Source organism: Orcinus orca, chromosome 12 (genome assembly GCF_937001465.1).
Source record: "Orcinus orca chromosome 12, mOrcOrc1.1, whole genome shotgun sequence".
NCBI classification, from domain to species: domain Eukaryota; kingdom Metazoa; phylum Chordata; class Mammalia; order Artiodactyla; family Delphinidae; genus Orcinus; species Orcinus orca.
Window position 1 is genome coordinate 90523746 of NC_064570.1, and position 14245 is coordinate 90537990.

Consider the following 14245-nt stretch of genomic DNA (forward strand, 5'->3'; position numbering starts at 1 on the left):
AGGGAAGTCCCAAGATTTCTGTTTTAAATGACTTTTCTCCCACTCTAATTCATTCCTGGGATCAGTTTCACGTTTGGACATTAAAGCAACCTTGCATTGCCAGAAGAATAAAGCTACTTTGATTCTGATATATGATTGTTTTACATACCATGGATATAGTTTGTGCTTCTCTTTACACATTTTGCATGCATGTTCAAAGGAGAAACTGGCCTGTGATTCTATTCTTGTAATACTCTTTATAGATTTTTTTTAAGATTCTATACTTTATTTTTTATTTATTTATTTTTGGCTGCATTGGGTCTTCATTGCTGCATGCGAGCTTTCTCTAGTTTCGGCGAGCGGGGGTCTATTCTTTGTTGCGGTGACTAGGCTTCTCATTGCAGCCTTCTGACCCATGGGCTTCTGACCCCATTCGTCGGTGCTACTTCAGTTCCTTACCCCTTCCCTTCTGACCCTGGGCGGTGAAATCCTCTTTCTGCGGCTGGCCTGCGGCAGAAAGTCAATGAGGCAAGAGTAGGCTTGGAGTATCCAAGGAGCAGAAAGGATGTCAGCGTGTGGAAAACAGAGCGAGCAAATTGGAGAGGAGAAGGAAACAGTCAGAGAGGAAACAGACACCCAGATTTCTAGGTCTGTGGAGGCACTCTGAGGACTTTGCATTTTCTGTGAAGAAGCCATTGAAGAAATTTGTGTGACATGATCTGACTTATGTTTTAACAAGATCTCTCTGGATGCCACGCTGATTAGAGACTGTAGGAGAGCAAGGACAAGGCCCAGAAGACCAACAGTTGATTCAAAGAACTGATTACTCAAACATGGTCCCCCTCCTCAGTGAAGACGCAGAGCAGGAATTGGCAAATAATGGCCACGAATCAAATCAGGCTCTCAGCCTGGATCTGTGGGACTGTGAGCTAATAATGGTTCTCACGTTTAGAAAGCTTGTTGAAGAGGAAAGAGGAGGAGAAGCTACAGAAACTCTATATGGCCCACAAAGCCTAAGATCTTTAAAATCCAGAAAATGCTTTCCAACACCTGACGTAAAGCATGTGGCTGGTAGGAGGTCCTCAACCAAATTTGGAAGAGGAATACATGAGTCAGTTAGTTCCTGAAAACACTGTAAAGTGATAGGTGTCAAGAAACATTTACCCCTTCACCCTTAACCTTCACAAATGATGCCAGTTCCATTGAGCTGTTGAAAAATACATTCTGGCTTTCAAAAACATAACCCAGAGGGCATTTTCTCACATAGGCAAGGTCATAAACAACTGTCAAGTGAAGCTGAAATAGCAACAAATCAAATAATAACAAAAAACAGTTTTACAGATTTTTAAATCTTACAAAGCATTTTCATGTTCATTATCTAGTTTAATCCTCAAATCAACGTCATGAGATAGTTATAATTTCCCCATTAGAAATGACCACATATGAAATCCTTAGTGATTGCTCAAGAAAAGCTGAAATCTTGAGTGTTACATCTATTAAGGCCATGGTTGGGTGTTTTCCCATGGGAACATTGGATGCTAAAATCCACAGGGATTTTCAGCTCAAGATGGCAGACTAGGAAATATATTTACTTTCTGTTCCTCCTGAAACCATATCTAAATAAAACTGTAGAAATACCAAAATTAATCAACCAATAAAAGCCAAGATATTTTGGAAGTCATCAACCACAGAAAGATTTCAACACATTTCGAGAAGGCAAACAATGAAACGGAGGAGCCATGAATAAAATAATGAAGAAAAAAAGGCTGAGCCTAAGTAAGGTCTGCACAAAGTCACTCAGCTTTTGCTGAGCTCTGGTTATAGTCAAGGGCAGAGGAAAGAAGAGGGGCTGAAAACAAGGAGACAAACGTCATTTTAGGAAAAACACTTCATTTAATGAGCTCCAGGGAACACTCAGCCTGCTGCCATACTAACTGATGAATTACAATGGATTGTTGGTAAGCAAGACAAGAAAACAGGGAAGAAACAAAAGAAACAAAAATCAAGACACTGTTTCTAACTGAACTCTTCTCAAATGAGATCGAGGAATTATGGTTCAATGCCACAGCTGTAAATCATTTCTGCTCTTGGAGAGGTTACAAAGGGCTTATAATATTTCCCTTTTTTTCAGACAGAATTTAGGTCTGAGCAAAAGCTTTTGTGTCCTTCAACCCCAAAATTTATTGGGGATGGAAGCCCAGATTTGCTGGGACATACCATAAAAAGAATCTCATGAGCAGAGGGTCAAACTGATTTTGGAATATATGAATTAAGCCCAGTGTGAGTTTCAATAGATTTATATATATATATATATATATATATATATATATATATATATATATATATACATTTTTAGTGATCTATATGATTTTGGGTTCTGAAACTTCTATATGTCTCATGCGTGATACATAACAGACAATGTCAGCCCAGGAGGGAGAAAACACTCCAATGAAGCAAGCCAAAGAAACAAGTTTTAAGCAAGGTCAAGTGATGTATAGACCACGATTGTTCAATTCCTACCTGTCATGCTGAAGCTTCCAGCTCCTGAATAACAACACATGCTTCCCTTGTCCTAGACAGCCAAGAGTACGTTTCCTCCCTTGGGCATAAGAATCCCTAGAGTTACATATGTGTAGTAAAGAGTGGACCCAGCTGTCATACTCACAATGACCAAATTGTGTTGATCGTACTTTATACCAATACATCGCTCCACGCTGAAGTTGCAATAAATGATATAGTTGCTTTCTAGACATGAATGAGACGCCTTACTGGATATACTCCAGGAAGGCCAGAGAAGCTGGCTTCTAATCCATACGGAACAATTCACAGGTGAATTTCTTTCAGGATAGCCCATGATTTATCTAGAATATCATCTTTACATATCTGGATCCTTCAAACTAGACAAAGGGAAAATACGGGCTTCAAGCCTCAATTCGAAATATGGAATGGTGCCATGCTGACAACTGGTGGTCCCTGACCTGTATCTTCTGAGATTAGAACACAGTGTGGTGGATGACCAATTCAGACGTTGAACAAAAGAAGACCTCCTACAGGGCAGTGTAGCTGTTCGTTACAGGTATGGCACTTAGGGCTAAGTATCATAAGGACTACAAGAAAAAAAAAAACAAGTAACACATGAAGCATATACGATAAGGAGGCACCACAGTCCAGAGCACAAGCTCTGGAATCACACAGGCTTGGATCGAATCCCGGCTAAGCCACTACCGTCTATATACCCTGAAGGACAGGCCAAGGGTTAAATGTTCTTTTACCAAAATTCAAACAAGAAGTGAAGAAAGAACCTATCTGCCAGGAAGGGACATCGTGGGCTGCAGCATCCAGTCGGATCAGGGCTCTGCATCTCCTGCTCAGAAACCTTGGCCACCTGGCTCATGGTGATGCTGGCAGCTGAGCAGCCCTGGAGAAGGCGATCCTGTCTCCAGGTCTGGCAGAGGAGCTGGGGAGGTCTCCGGACGAGGTGGCCCACACCCTGGTAAGCTCTGGCTGCCTCCTGCCCTCAGGTCTGAGCAGGCTCTGGCCTCTGGGCCCCGTGGTGGGGAAGGCCTGGCCGATACATACGCAGGGCTGAGGGGCCTGCAGAGCCAGTCCCCAGGAAGGGTGAGCTCTGGAGGAGGCTTCCACAGTCCCCAACAGTCTGCACATGGTGGCCCAGCTGGTGCCAAACACCTGCCACCCACAGCCAGACGTCCCAGCCACTAGAAAGTCCAGAAGGGGCCCCGCCCTTTGCCTTTGGGCCAGGGTTAAGCCACCAGCTGGGCTTGCATGTGACCCCTGCCTCACCCCCTGCCCCGCCCGCTCTTTCTCTGTGACACGTACGATGGATATGTCATAAAGCCAGGCAGAGCCAGTGCTATAAATTCAGAGGAGTTAGAATCTAGGAAGAGGCTCTCCCACTTTCACTCTCTGCTCTCAGATCAGGCAGGCAGTACCTCTAATATGGAAGCTATGGACACCACACCTCCTTCACACGCTGTCCTCTTCCATTCTGCTCCTGTTTTCCCCAGCACCCCATTTACGGATTTGGCGGGCATCGGTGCTTCAGCAGGAAGCACGTCAGACCCCGAACCTATGGACACCACACCTCCTTCACAGGCTGTCATCTTCCATTCTGCTCCTGTTTTCCCCAGCACCCCATTTACGGCTTTGGCGGGCGTCGGTGCTTCAGCAGGAAGCACGTCAGACCCCGAACCTATGGACACCACACTTCCCTCACACGCTGTCATCTTCCATTCTGCTCCTGTTTTCCCCAGCACCCCATTTACGGCTTTGATGGGCATCGGTGCTTCAGCAGGAAGCACGTCAGACCCCGAACCTATGGACACCACACCTCCTTCACAGGCTGTCATCTTCCATTCTGCTCCTGTTTTCCCCAACTCCAGCCTGAGAATGTGCCGAGGCCTGTAGCCTAGTTACGCCAGCTCAGAACAATGATGAGCACACCTTTTTCCAATCACCTTTCCTCACGCTCCCCATGCCTCATACTGCCCTGCTTCTTTATTCTTTATCCCACAGATACCCAAAGCCCCTTGCCTTTGGGGAGGCAGATTTGAGACCTATTGTCACGTCACGTCCTCGCTTGGCTGCCCTGTGAATAAACCTCCTCTTTGCTGCAAACCTCAGCATTTCAGTGTTTTGGCTTGCTGCGCCTCAGACAGGATGGTTCGGAGCAGTGGTACAGGTCCCTTGCCTGTGAGGGAAGCTGGTTCCTAGTAGTCACGTTGCGGATGTTTGCTCCTCTCGGGTGGGGGTGTGGCAGACATCCTGCTCTTCCGGAAAGGGAGAAACGCAGGTGCCAAACCCTTGCCCTCAGCGTCACCGTCACCTAGGAGCTTGTTAGAAGCACAGAATCCAGGCCCCACCCAGAACTACTGAATACCAGCCTGCATTTAACAAGATCCCCAAGAGAGGCATACCCATATTAAAGTTGGAGAGGCACCAAGCTGTCATCGTCTTCTCCGCAGCTAATGAAAACGAAGCAAAGATTCATCCCGAGCCGACTCTGCCTCAGTCACCTGGATATCACATGAGCTCATTTAATCCTCCCCAGAACCTGCAAATGAGACTGAGGGTCAGAGTGCTCTAGCACCCAAGGTTCCATAAAAGAGCATGACCAAGGCTCACTGGAGCCCAGACTTCCAAAAAAGAAGGCCCCTGAGCACAGCATGGCACCACCGCAGCCCAAACCATGGGCCTCGAGGGTAGGCCAGACTCCCCACGCAGAGTTCACACCATTCGACAGATGCCCACAGCAGACCACATGGCAACATGAGAAGGAAGTTCTGATTGTGGACTCTCTGAATTTTGAGATTTAAAGAAAAAAATCTGTTTTTGGGGGATGGTTAAAACAGTTCTACCAAGGAGTAAAGAGAGGGCATCTCAAGGCCCCTTCTGGACTAAGAATTTAATGCCTACTTATTGAGAAATGCTCCGTGCATTTGCTCAGCCCTACGTCAAGATGAAGTTCCCTGTGCCCTAGAAGCTTAGGTTCTAAAAAGGCCACAGAAATGGGTGAGACCTAAAAAATGCCACAACAATGCAACGGCCTTAATCAGACTGTCTTTGCTTTGCCTTGCTTACAAGTCACTGACTTTAAACTGAATATGGTGTCATGTCTTTATGTTTCTTGAAGCTTTTTTTTTTTTTTACAAAAGATCATATAAAGATTTTCTTCCATGGTAAGACTTTTATATTGTATTTTTCTTAAACTGGACTGTGGTACATTTACCCTCCATCAGATGATTGCTTATAACTCACCTTGCTTTATTAAGAATACCGCTAGAGGCTTCTATGTCCCTACTAAAAATAATACATTTTCAGGCCCATTCAAACCAACGAAAATCCAAGATTTCAGTGCACAAGATAATGAAAATTCTCTCTATCCGCGTCTTTTACTACTTTTAATCTGTTAACAGTCCCTAAGTGTGTCAGATGAAAGGTACTGTCACGGGAATTGACATCGTTAACAGCATTCCATACAGGTAAGTCTTGATTGTTCCAATTTCTCAAAAAGTTGGACACATTTACCGCCTCTATGACATCTCTAGGGTGTGTGGAAGAAATAAAAAAGAGGCCTGTACAATGTATTTCTCAAAATATACACACAAATAGTTTGCACATACAAACAGGGAAACCTTATAAATAATGTATGGGGAGCAAAGTATCGTCGGTAACGGAACTACTCATTTCGAAAGACAACACTGTCACCAAGTGTCCCCTCACCAAAACTGACTGGGAATTTTTAGGGGCCACCAAACCAGAGGTGGAGATTTTTAGGCACATTCTTGCCAGAAAAGAGAGCCTAGGGCTTAAACCACTCAACTTGTTGGCACGAATGCCAGGGCAACCCAAGCAAGTGGATATACAAGCCTACGTAACGCTTGGAAGTAGGAAGCTTTGGGGGACTACACCTGGACTGGTACTGGCCTCCCTCCCCAAAGGGACAAGGAGAGCAGAAACCTGGATGGAGTCAAGAGAGAGAAAAAAGAAAGGCAAGGCTGGGTATGGAGCAACGTGTGGATCCAGGAACATGTGTCTCAGAACTGCCGGGGCTCTGCAGACCAGCTGCATCCCCATTCTCCTTGACCCTCATGGGTATAATGAACTCAGGGTGGGCGCATCCCGGCTGCCAAGTCACTTCCACCTGTCCATGGAGTTGACAGTTACTTGCTCACAATGAACCAACCTCTCTGGACCTAACAGCTACTGCAGGAGGCGGTAGTAGAGAACAAGGTGACGACAACGACCAGATGCGAAAGAGGAAGAGACGTCCAGTGGACCGACTGGGTGGACTGATGGTGTGGGGTTAAGTCTGCAGAGCTAAAGGGGCCAGATGTAGAAAAGGGAAGGGGAACCATGAGGATATGGTCAAGCCCCATCGTATGGATGGTTCATCCATATGTTGTATGCAAATTCCATTCAGTTTGCTCTGAGTGAACAAGAGAGAACAAAATTATCCTTTAAACCATGTCAGTGACTTTATTTACCATCTCATTTGATGAGCTCATAGCCCAGGGTCAGAGGGAAATGGGAGCTGTGAGTCTGCCATCTCTCAGGAAGTCTCAGGCCTCAGAGGCCCCTCAGAGCCAAACTACCTCACCTTTTGCACTTTTCAAGCAACGTTATTCCTAAGCGCGAGTCACCCTCTTCATCAGGTTCTCCAAGAAACAGCAATCTCTCCCAATGAGAGAGCAAAAATGGGCTACTTTGGCTTGCTGAGGCACAATAGGTAGTTCTCCAAAATGGTACCTGCCTGGGGGATTTTTCAAGAAAATTAAGCATCAGTGGTGATTTGTTTGTCTTCACATAACGTATGACCCAGATGTGCTGAGAAATAAGAAAAGGACGAACGAATCAAGGGCAGCTGATCCAAGGAGGCAAGGGGCAACTTCCACAGCCTACGTGGAAAGCTAGAGGGAGGGACCATCCAGCTGGTGGGAGCTGAAGACAGGCGCCAGTCCTCCTTGGGCTCGGGATGCCACCCCCTCTTCCTACATCTTCACGCTCTCCTTCTCTTTTGGCCCCTCCCAGCCATATTAAAGAGCCACAAGGAAATGCTCTCCTCCATTCCATTCTCCTGTCCTCCTATCCACCCCTCCCTTCTTTCCCTTTGCCATCAATTTCTTGACTTGCCCCCCATTTCTCCCCTCCCATCTACACTGCGATCTGGTTTCTGCCCCACTACTCTCGTGAAACTGATCTCCTTGAAGCCCCCAATGATTTCTCCATTGACAAGTCCAGGGGACTACTTCTCAATCCTTATCTTTGTGACCGCCAAGCCGAGTTAGATCTTAAACAACGTCTCTGTCTTGAAACTCTCTTCCCTTGGCTTCCGCGCCACCTTTCCTTTTCTTTTCATGAGACTGATCACAACCAGTGCTGCAGATTCCATCGAATTAAGGAATGCTGTTGCCTACATGTGTGAATGAGCTGTGAGTAAAGTACTGAAGTAGAGGACACCTAAAGTGAAACGTCTTCATGAAGGTCCACGTGGCTGAGCAGCAAGTTAACCTTTCATACATGTGCTAAAGAAGAAGAGTTGGGTTTTACTTTATTTACTTTTCCCTGGACTGTGTTGAATGACTATCATCTACAAGTTCAGCCTACTTTTTGCTGAGGATTAATGCACTGGGAGAGCTCAGAGAAAACTGAACAATAGAGCTGTCTTTTTCTTGACCAGTTCACCTTAGTTTCCCAAACTCTAAGTCTTTCCCGAATTCTTTCTCCTTTTTATTGTAGTAAAATGAACATAACACAAAATTCACCATTTGGATCATTTTACAATTCACTGTACCATTCAGTGGAATTTACTACTGTCACAATGTTGTGCAACTATCACCACTGCCGAGCTGCAAAACATCTTCATCAACCAAGAGGAAACCTACACCCATTTTAAGGAGTCATTCCCTATTTCCCTCTCTTCCAAACCCCTGGCAACCACGAATGTAGAATCTTTTCTGTGTGTATGGATTTGCCACTGCTGGACATTTCATATAAATGGAACCATACAATATGTAGCCTTCTTTCACTTAGTTGCATCCATCATGTAGCATGTATCAGAAACCCACTCACTGTTATGGCTGAATCCTTCATACCGTTTGAATACAAAATTAAAAATACGTTGAGAGTGAAGCTCTGTTTTAATGGCACATCTATTAGGCCAATTCATTGAAAGAAGCTGAAGATGGAGATATTGTTGTGAAATGATAATCGTTGAGAAGCCTCAGCCAATTCGATAATGAAAAGTTTGGGAAATGTTGCAAAAAATTATCTGCTTTATATTAAAAGCCTATTAAACAAGGATGCAGGAGATTGTCTTTTTCTTGCAGGTAACTTAAATGAGGCAGAAAGAAATAACTGCCCTTTAAAACACATTTTGAAAGGATTCTCTTTATTCTTAATAGACGAATGGGAGTACAGGAAGTTCACATCCAATATGGACTCCCTGTCCAAACACTGTTTATCGTTCTAGCCACCACTATCGAATTATATTTCTTGAGGGTAAGGCAGCTCAATTCCTGCATATTACTTTCTAAAATTCGTCCATCAAATCCATTACTACAGTATAAACAAGAGTTGTTCATGTTTAAGTGCACTTCAACTATCAGGTATAAAGAACCCCCAGTAAGAAAAAGAATCCTATATCTCTTGCCAGAATGTGGTCAGCTCTGGGGTGCTCTGCTAGCTGAAAGACACATTCATTATTAAGAGGATAGAGGCTGTTTAAGAGGGATGAGAGCCAAAAAGTTTTAACTACATATATGTGTTAAGAACAGTGCTAGGTTATCTCATATTCTATATCAGTCAAGGCTCACCATTTTACATACGTGAAAAGCAAAGTTAAAAGTGTATTAGTAGGGCTTCCCTGTTGGCGCTCTGGTTAAGGATCCACCTGCCAGTGCACGGGACACACGTTTGAGCCCGGGTCCGGGAAGATCCCACATGGCGCGGAGCAACTAAGACCATGTGCCACAACTACTGAGCCTGCGTGCTAGAGCCCATGAACCACAACTACTGAAGCCCACGCACCTAGACCCCGTGCTCAGCAACAACGAGAAGCCACCACAATGAGAAGCCCGCGTACTGCAACAAAGAACATCCCCCGCCCACCGCAACTAGGGAAAGCCCGTGCACAGCAACGAAGAGCCTAGGCAGCCAAAGATAAATAATTAAATACGTCTATTTAAAAAAAAAGTGTTTTAGTAACTTACTAAAAGACACGCAATCAGTAAACGTGAGCAGGAATTCAATCCCAAATCTGTCACACTGAAGTTTAAGCTAATACTTGAGATTAATAAAAACAGCACTAAATTAAAAGTTCAGAGATATTTTTTATTTCATACTTTCACTAATGCTCTTTGGAGATAAATCATTTCATTTATATGGGCCTTAGTTTTCACAACTATAATAGTTGGAAGCTTGACTAGATGATCTGTATGTCGTCTTCCAATTCTAAAATGTTCCACTAATTTGGATTGCTACAATAATTGCCCTTGCAATACATGCGTGCTGCCACCAAGGAGCAGTAGAGACTACTAGTTCCTTTTTTATCCCTAGTGGGGGTGCATTTTCACAGCAGACTTATCCGTCAATAGTACAACCTGTTAGTATAACTATAAGATAACAAAATAATCTGGTATTCTTTCCTGTAAAAGAGAAGCTTTACATTGTGTCTGGGAATCGTACCAGAATCACCTGTAGGTTTTTCAATAAGGAGGAAATCCTGAACCCATTGAATGAGAATCTTCAGAGACAGGACTTGGGCATCTGGAATTTTGGGCTCCCATCATTTGTATATTTTATTTCATTTTATTTTGGCCTATGTACAATATTTGTCACATCCTTTTGAATCTTTAAAAGTTTCTTTTTGTTTTAAATTTTAGAATATTCCATAATCTTCACCTACTTTTCATAAGGTGTTATCTGTTATGTTTATTCGATCTTGTGCTTCTCCTGGTTAAGGCTTCTTTCTTTCCTTTTTTTTTTTCGGGGCCCTGCCTCATGTCTTGCAGGATCTTAGTTCCCTGACCTGGGATTGGACCCCAGGGCCCCAGCAGTGAACGCGCCATGTTCTAAACACTGGACCACCAGGGAAGTCCCAAGATTTCTGTTTTAAATGACTTTTCTCCCACTCTAATTCATTCCTGGGATCAGTTTCACGTTTGGACATTAAAGCAACCTTGCATTGCCAGAAGAATAAAGCTACTTTGATTCTGATATATGATTGTTTTACATACCATGGATATAGTTTGTGCTTCTCTTTACACATTTTGCATGCATGTTCAAAGGAGAAACTGGCCTGTGATTCTATTCTTGTAATACTCTTTATAGATTTTTTTTAAGATTCTATACTTTATTTTTTATTTATTTATTTTTGGCTGCATTGGGTCTTCATTGCTGCATGCGAGCTTTCTCTAGTTTCGGCGAGCGGGGGTCTATTCTTTGTTGCGGTGACTAGGCTTCTCATTGCAGCCTTCTGACCCATGGGCTTCTGACCCCATTCGTCGGTGCTACTTCAGTTCCTTACCCCTTCCCTTCTGACCCTGGGCGGTGAAATCCTCTTTCTGCGGCTGGCCTGTGGCAGAAAGTCAATGAGGCAAGAGTAGGCTTGGAGTATCCAAGGAGCAGAAAGGATGTCAGCGTGTGGAAAACAGAGCGAGCAAATTGGAGAGGAGAAGGAAACAGTCAGAGAGGAAACAGACACCCAGATTTCTAGGTCTGTGGAGGCACTCTGAGGACTTTGCATTTTCTGTGAAGAAGCCATTGAAGAAATTTGTGTGACATGATCTGACTTATGTTTTAACAAGATCTCTCTGGATGCCACGCTGATTAGAGACTGTAGGAGAGCAAGGACAAGGCCCAGAAGACCAACAGTTGATTCAAAGAACTGATTACTCAAACATGGTCCCCCTCCTCAGTGAAGACGCAGAGCAGGAATTGGCAAATAATGGCCACGAATCAAATCAGGCTCTCAGCCTGGATCTGTGGGACTGTGAGCTAATAATGGTTCTCACGTTTAGAAAGCTTGTTGAAGAGGAAAGAGGAGGAGAAGCTACAGAAACTCTATATGGCCCACAAAGCCTAAGATCTTTAAAATCCAGAAAATGCTTTCCAACACCTGACGTAAAGCATGTGGCTGGTAGGAGGTCCTCAACCAAATTTGGAAGAGGAATACATGAGTCAGTTAGTTCCTGAAAACACTGTAAAGTGATAGGTGTCAAGAAACATTTACCCCTTCACCCTTAACCTTCACAAATGATGCCAGTTCCATTGAGCTGTTGAAAAATACATTCTGGCTTTCAAAAACATAACCCAGAGGGCATTTTCTCACATAGGCAAGGTCATAAACAACTGTCAAGTGAAGCTGAAATAGCAACAAATCAAATAATAACAAAAAACAGTTTTACAGATTTTTGAATCTTACAAAGCATTTTCATGTTCATTATCTAGTTTAATCCTCAAATCAACGTCATGAGATAGTTATAATTTCCCCATTAGAAATGACCACATATGAAATCCTTAGTGATTGCTCAAGAAAAGCTGAAATCTTGAGTGTTACATCTATTAAGGCCATGGTTGGGTGTTTTCCCATGGGAACATTGGATGCTAAAATCCACAGGGATTTTCAGCTCAAGATGGCAGACTAGGAAATATATTTACTTTCTGTTCCTCCTGAAACCATATCTAAATAAAACTGTAGAAATACCAAAATTAATCAACCAATAAAAGCCAAGATATTTTGGAAGTCATCAACCACAGAAAGATTTCAACACATTTCGAGAAGGCAAACAATGAAACGGAGGAGCCATGAATAAAATAATGAAGAAAAAAAGGCTGAGCCTAAGTAAGGTCTGCACAAAGTCACTCAGCTTTTGCTGAGCTCTGGTTATAGTCAAGGGCAGAGGAAAGAAGAGGGGCTGAAAACAAGGAGACAAACGTCATTTTAGGAAAAACACTTCATTTAATGAGCTCCAGGGAACACTCAGCCTGCTGCCATACTAACTGATGAATTACAATGGATTGTTGGTAAGCAAGACAAGAAAACAGGGAAGAAACAAAAGAAACAAAAATCAAGACACTGTTTCTAACTGAACTCTTCTCAAATGAGATCGAGGAATTATGGTTCAATGCCACAGCTGTAAATCATTTCTGCTCTTGGAGAGGTTACAAAGGGCTTATAATATTTCCCTTTTTTTCAGACAGAATTTAGGTCTGAGCAAAAGCTTTTGTGTCCTTCAACCCCAAAATTTATTGGGGATGGAAGCCCAGATTTGCTGGGACATACCATAAAAAGAATCTCATGAGCAGAGGGTCAAACTGATTTTGGAATATATGAATTAAGCCCAGTGTGAGTTTCAATAGATTTATATATATATATATATATATATATATATATATATATACATTTTTACTGATCTATATGGTTTTGGGTTCTGAAACTTCTATATGTCTCATGCGTGATACATAACAGACAATGTCAGCCCAGGAGGGAGAAAACACTCCAATGAAGCAAGCCAAAGAAACAAGTTTTAAGCAAGGTCAAGTGATGTATAGACCACGATTGTTCAATTCCTACCTGTCATGCTGAAGCTTCCAGCTCCTGAATAACAACACATGCTTCCCTTGTCCTAGACAGCCAAGAGTACGTCTCCTCCCTTGGGCATAAGAATCCCTAGAGTTACATATGTGTAGTAAAGAGTGGACCCAGCTGTCATACTCACAATGACCAAATTGTGTTGATCGTACTTTATACCAATACATCGCTCCACGCTGAAGTTGCAATAAATGATATAGTTGCTTTCTAGACATGAATGAGACGCCTTACTGGATATACTCCAGGAAGGCCAGAGAAGCTGGCTTCTAATCCATACGGAACAATTCACTGGTGAATTTCTTTCAGGATAGCCCATGATTTATCTAGAATATCATCTTTACATATCTGGATCCTTCAAACTAGACAAAGGGAAAATACGGGCTTCAAGCCTCAATTCGAAATATGGAATGGTGCCATGCTGACAACTGGTGGTCCCTGACCTGTATCTTCTGAGATTAGAACACAGTGTGGTGGATGACCAATTCAGGCGTTGAACAAAAGAAGACCTCCTACAGGGCAGTGTAGCTGTTCGTTACAGGTATGGCACTTAGGGCTAAGTATCATAAGGACTACAAGAAAAAAAAAAACAAGTAACACATGAAGCATATACGATAAGGAGGCACCACAGTCCAGAGCACAAGCTCTGGAATCACACAGGCTTGGATCGAATCCCGGCTAAGCCACTACCGTCTATATACCCTGAAGGACAGGCCAAGGGTTAAATGTTCTTTTACCAAATTTCAAACAACAAGGGAAGAAAGAACCTATCTGCCAGGAAGGGACATCGTGGGCTGCAGCATCCAGTCGGATCAGGGCTCTGCATCTCCTGCTCAGAAACCTTGGCCACCTGGCTCATGGTGATGCTGGCAGCTGAGCAGCCCTGGAGAAGGCGATCCTGTCTCCAGGTCTGGCAGAGGAGCTGGGGAGGTCTCCGGACGAGGTGGCCCACACCCTGGTAAGCTCTGGCTGCCTCCTGCCCTCAGGTCTGAGCAGGCTCTGGCCTCTGGGCCCCGTGGTGGGGAAGGCCTGGCCGATACATACGCAGGGCTGAGGGGCCTGCAGAGCCAGTCCCCAGGAAGGGTGAGCTCTGGAGGAGGCTTCCACAGTCCCCAACAGTCTGCGCATGCTGGCCCAGCTGGTGCCAAACACCTGCCA